Below are 6,781 nucleotides of genomic sequence, written 5' to 3'. Positions count from 1 at the left end.
GACAGCAGATCCAGCCCATCCACCCAATGAAACAGATATGCTCCTACCTCCTAGTACTCAGCTCTAAACTGTGGCCTTCCCTTTCCTACGTAGCACTTGCAATATGCCATTGAATCGGGGAGGATGGGTCCCATACTGTCTTGTATAATTGGGATCTCTTTATGGTGTGTATGTGTGTGTGTGTGGGGGGGCTCTCTGAGGGAAAGCAGGGATGGTATTGCTATAGGGAATGAAACTGTAAAATTAGATATTAAAAATCTTGCTATCAAATCTTTCTCAGGCTAGGATCACCAGAACTTCTGCTTAAAATATAAATCCATGATCCTACAGCAAATTATGTACGGGTAACTTTTTTTCAAATGCATAATGCCCTTGATTTCTATGAGTTAAGTTGCATACAAGTTTAAGTCTTTAAAGGATTGGGGCCTAATTTATTACATTCCATTTAGCTAATAGATTGATAGTTGATTGATAGACTAGATAAACTGTCAGGAAAAGGCTCCTTTACATTGCTAGTCTGGTATAAAGAGATCTTAATATAAGTGAGAATTCAGGTCATTCGGTCTACTAAATGGGTCATTTCATTTTCTTGGATATTGGTTTAAAAGCATCTGGTGAGAAACATTTATGGCATGTTAGAGATACCAAGACCTTATTTGCTCCTTCCTGGATACTAACAGGACAAATCATTGTGATAAATGCCCAGAAGATACATATCTAATCAAAGACCAAGATAATTGCTTCCCCAAGATCAAATGCTTTCTGTCCTATGGGAACCTTTGAGAATTGTTTTGGATGCCCTTGCTTTTCCTTTTTCCTTTGACACAGCTTTGGTGTTAGAGCCTTTAATAAACACCAGGACACTCCCACAGAGAAATCTAACAACCGGGATTTAATCTGCATTCTCCCCCTGTCCTTCCTGTTCTGCTTCCTCTATTTCTTGATATGTGATTTATCATCTTTGACAAACTGCTTCTAGGATTATCTTTTCTGTCTCTCTTTGTTGGCAAAAACCATCACTAAAATCTAAAGAATTTAACCATTTAAAGAATTACATTAAGAATATTAAAGATGCATGGTGATCATGAAATCATAGAGTTTGCAATTCTAAGGAAGGGTAGAAGGGAGAACAGCAAAATAGAGACAATGGATTTCAGGAAGGCGGATTTTGGTAAGCTCAGAGAGCTGATAGGTAAGGTGCCATGGGAATCAAGACTGAGGGGAAAAACAACTGAGGAGAGTTGGCAGTTTTTCAAAGGGACACTATTAAGGGCCCAAAAGCAAGCTATTCCGCTGGTTAGGAAAGATAGAAAATGTGGCAAAAGACCACCTTGGCTTAACCACGAGATCTTGCATGATCTAAAAAATAAAAAGGAGTCATATCAAAAATGGAAACTAGGACAGATTACAAAGGATGAATATAGGCAAACAACACAGGAATGCAGGGGCAAGATTAGAAAGGCAAAGGCACAAAATGAGCTCAAACTAGCTACGGGAATAAAGGGGAACAAGAAGACTTTTTATCAATACATTAGAAGCAAGAGGAAGACCAAAGACAGGGTAGGCCCACTGCTTAGTGAAGAGGGAGAAACAGTAACAGGAAACTTGGAAATGGCAGAGATGCTTAATGACTTCTTTGTTTCGGTCTTCACCGAGAAGTCTGAAGGAATGCCTAACATAGTGAATGCTAATGGGAAGGGGGTAGGTTTAGCAGATAAAATAAAAAAAGAACAAGTTAAAAATCACTTAGAAAAGTTAGATGCCTGCAAGTCACCAGGGCCTGATGAAATGCATCCTAGAATACTTAAGGAGCTAATAGAGGAGGTATCTGAGCCTCTAGCTATTATCTTTGGAAAATCATGGGAGACGGGAGAGATTCCAGAAGACTGGAAAAGGGCAAATATAGTGTTCATCTATAAAAAGGGAAATAAAAACAACCCAGGAAACTACAGACCAGTTAGTTTAACTTCTGTGCCAGGGAAGATAATGGAGCAAGTAATTAAGGAAATCATCTGCAAACACTTGGAAGGTGGTAAGGTGATAGGGAACAGCCAGCATGGATTTGTAAAGAACAAATCATGTCAAACCAACCTGATAGCTTTCTTTGATAGGATAACGAGTCTTGTGGATAAGGGAGAAGCTGTGGATGTGGTATATCTAGACTTTAGTAAGGCATTTGATACGGTCTCGCATGATATTCTTATCGACAAACTAGGCAAATACAATTTAGATGGGGCTACTATAAGGTGGTTGCATAACTGGCTGGATAACCGTACTCAGAGAGTTGTTATTAATGGTTCCCAATCCTGCTGGAAAGGCATAACGAGTGGGGTTCCGCAGGGGTCTGTTTTGGGACCGGCTCTGTTCAATATCTTCATTAACGACTTAGATATTGGCATAGAAAGTACGCTTATTAAGTTTGCGGATGATACCAAACTGGGAGGGATTGCAACTGCTTTGGAGGACAGGGTCATAATTCAAAATGATCTGGACAAATTGGAGAAATGGTCTGAGTTAAACAGGATGAAGTTTAACAAAGACAAATGCAAAGTGCTCCACTTAGGAAGAAAAAATCAGTTTCACACATACAGAATGGGAAGAGACTGTCTAGGAAGGAGTACGGCAGAAAGGGATCTAGGGGTTATAGTGGACCACAAGCTAAATATGAGTCAACAGTGTTGCTGTTGCAAAAAAAGCAAACATGATTCTGGGATGTATTAACAGGTGTGTTGTGAGCAAGACACGAGAAGTCATTCTTCCGCTCTACTCTGCTCTGGTTAGGCCTCAGCTGGAGTATTGTGTCCAGTTCTGGGCACCGCATTTCAAGAAAGATGTGGAGAAATTGGAAAGGGTCCAGAGAAGAGCAACAAGAATGATTAAAGGTCTTGAGAACATGACCTATGAAGGAAGGCTGAAAGAATTGGGTTTGTTTAGTTTGGAAAAGAGAAGACTGAGAGGGGACGTGATAGCAGTTTTCAGGTATCTAAAAGGGTGTCATAAGGAGGAGGGAGAAAACTTGTTCACCTTAGCCTCTGAGGATAGAATAAGAAGCAATGGGCTTAAACTGCAGCAAGGGAGGTCTAGGTTGGACATTAGGAAAAAGTTCCTAACTGTCAGGTTGGTTAAACACTGGAATAAATTGCCTAGGGAGGTTGTGGAATCTCCATCTCTGGAGATATTTAAGAGTAGGTTAGATAAATGTCTATCAGGGATGGTCTAGACAGTATTTGGTCCTGCCATGCGGGCAGGGGACTGGACTCGATGACCTCTCGAGGTCCCTTCCAGTCCTAGAATCTATGGTTACATTCAAGAATGAGGAAATGTGGAAGATCAGGTTGAATGGTTGCCTTTGACTCTGCCATTTTTGCATGTGTTACTATTACATTACATTCTGTAATTAAGCAATCACTTTATATGTCTCAAAGAAATTTAATATTGTAATAGAGCTGCGTGATAAATGAATATATAAGAATGATACAAATAAATTAAAGGCTGCTACACATGGGAATCTAAGATTGTTTAAAACTGCTTTACAATTTGATTGTAAACCACACTGATTATATAATGCACATGTACAATACCCTGTAGTATTCTTTAATATCTGTGACCAGCTTTAGCACAGGAATCCAGGTATTTTCATTTCTTTTTATAGTTCCTTCTGTATTTGTTCTACAATCTTTCTTCCCTTCCTCTTCTCAGGAATTTAAGCAAGTCAGGTGAGTCATAGGTGGTCCTCACACCTGGGAAGAAAGGGCCCCGTCCTCAGAGTTGCAAGAGGCTGCAGGAGAACACTGGCATAGAGTATTTTAAAAGGCACATACAGAGAAAGTTATTAAAAGCTGAAGCAGTTTACATCATTGTACCTTTCAAAATTAGTTTCTTTCCTGGGCTACTCCTGGGACAGTGAAACTACACACCACTCCTTTCTCATGCTGAGGAAAGTCTCAATCTTGCCCTAAATGTAAGACATTTTTTTATTTATACAGGTCCTTTCACAAACCTTATCTTTTTAGAAAATTACAGGCTATATTAGGGTTGAATAGTAACAATGCCATAGTTAAGGTTGTGACAGAATTTTGTTTTTTTGTCAGGAATGTTAAGCCTTTATGTTGTTTTAAAGAAATATTATAAAAATGGGAGAAAATTAAAGAGAATTAAAATTCAATTTATATTTTTCATGTTGGTTAGGTGCAGACTGGGTTCATATGCACACAAGATAACTTTTTTTTTTAATTGCCACTTTTAAATTTTACATACAATATTCCCCTACCACCCTCAGAAATCACTATTTTTTCCAGCTGTTGCAAAGGCAAGCTGTCTTCCTGTTGATTCTGGTAGCTTGGTGAAATATCTTGACGCCCTATTTGGCTTCTCCTCTTGGTGAATTTAACAAGACTATTGAGGAATACACTTTTGTTCGGAGATGTATCACCCATCATAATTGTTATTCCTGCTATTTTATCTAAAATAATATATAAACATTTCATATCTTTTGTGTTGACTGACAATTCTTGTTTTTCTGTGTTGCAAGCCTGAAGAGGATTACGATACAATAATTTCAGAATCACAACTTGAGTTTGCAATGCCTTTTGACTTGTAAAGAGTGAATTTGACTGGATCAGTGGAATGTTTCCTATTACATTTCTCACTAATATGTATATTTTAATTTTCAAAACTTGTCTTGCTTTCCGAATTTCAAAAGGCTCATTGCAAATAAGACTCGATATTTATCAAATGTGTATCTAATGTCAATGTGTGACAAAATAAGAGTTTTTTTAACTTATGCAGCAATCCTAATTATTTATTTAGCACCACATATACATATGACACTTTATAGCAGACGAAAAGACAAGGTCCCTGCCCTTTGGAGTCTACAATTTATGACTCCTATCCTTCATCTGCTTGTGTACAGATGGTTAACTTCATCTGCACAGAGCCCCAGTTACTTCAATGGAGCTCTATACATTTGCAGCAGTTTGTCCACATGCAAGAAGTTGCAGGATTACAGAATAAGTGACACCAAATTTTAGTATTATTAGCATCTTTTGGTCTGGACACCTCACAAATATATAGCATTTTCAATAGAGTTAAATGTGATTGAGACCTTATACTAGGCCTAATTTTTTTCATCAGATCTCTGACTATACTAATAAAGGTCAAGATGATTAAATATGCAACAAAGTAATGGCATAAAGCTTTAATGTCTTACTGATAAAACAACACCTGCATATTAAGCTCAGAAAAAAAACAAACTCCTCATTAGTTTAGAAATTAATTTAATAAGTCATTTCTGGCTGGGAATGCTTATTTTATATGGAGCAAAGTTAATTACAGTTGAGGTAGGAACCACACGGCAGTCTTTTTTTTTTTTTTTTAAGTGTGATTGGAAAAATCAATCAAACCCAATAAAACAGACATTTGTTTTCATATGTTTGAAAATTTATTCATTGTATAAATTTCAATTTCCTCTGAAGACTACAAAACCTGCCACTTGACAGGGATGCAAGCAATGATATCTTTCCAGGACTTTCATGGTTACATCTGGAACAGTTTAGATTACACATTAATAGTATGATTAGAAAATTTCCTAGATCATACTCTGAATAAAACAATCATTTAAGTATTCAGTACTATTTAACCTTTTTACTAGCAATTCAATTCTATGACAGCAGTGCCAAGCATCTGAAAGATGCTATTTTAATTGTCTGCCAAAAGGTACAATACAGTTGAATTCCTGCTACTGTACCTTAGACTCACTTACATGCCATGCGGAGAAAACTAGTATAAAGTATGATTGTATAGAATTGTAGAAAAATATTTTATCTGTGATTTCATCATTTTTAAAAATTGTTTTAAGTAGATTCCCCCCACCCCCATTAGATTGCAAAATAATTACATCCCTTATGAGTACACCTTCCCTTTGATTAGGTCAAGAGTATCAAGATAAAGCTAATCATTTACATTATTTTCATGAGTGAAAACCCATCCATTAACCATTGATGCTTACCAAGGAATGACATACTTAGAAGCCTGTTTCCAATAATAGAAAAGCAGAGCTTTAGTTGGTATACTACATTTACAAAAACAAAGCAAACAAAAAACAAAACAAACAATTTATTTCCTTATGCCTTTTTCTCTTAAAAAAATGTTTTAAATACTTCATTTGAAAAATTCAGGATAAGTTTTGTTCAGTACTAATAGTGATTATGAATAAAGATCTTCACCGTTGCTAGATATAGATCTAATCTGAGTAGTGTAGCTACTCCCTCCCTTTGCTCTCACATACTCACACACCACTGGCAATTTTGCTTTGAAAAATAGGCTATTCACCTGTATCTGCACGTCTCCATTCTTCCTCTTCCATGAATCTGTATTCTAGAGTCACTTGCTATGCTTTGCAGACAAAGAAGCAGTAGTGAAAATTTACACAGTGGGTCATACACCCTTCAAGCTTGTGTGGTAAGGAGTTGAGACTGCAACTAAGCAGCAGTATGTTAATTTCCCATCCTTAGTTCCTAAGTATCTGCAGTTACAAAAATATACCAAAGATGAATGGGGAGAAAAATGTGTGGATCCCAGAAAGAGACATGTATAAAACTAGGTTAATTTGCCTGTAAAATTTATTTTCTCCACAGAAACACACTTGTCTAAACTAGGATTTAAAGCTATATTCGATTTAGACTTTAGATTTGACCAGTTTAGGATGTGTTAAAATACAATCACTTTGTCTTGACTAGTCTTTATGGTGTTAATTAGGTTATTTTATACAACTCCATCTAAC

The sequence above is a fragment of the Emys orbicularis genome, chromosome 1, assembly GCF_028017835.1.
Source record: "Emys orbicularis isolate rEmyOrb1 chromosome 1, rEmyOrb1.hap1, whole genome shotgun sequence".
NCBI classification, from domain to species: domain Eukaryota; kingdom Metazoa; phylum Chordata; order Testudines; family Emydidae; genus Emys; species Emys orbicularis.
This window is presented reverse-complemented; position numbering follows the sequence as displayed.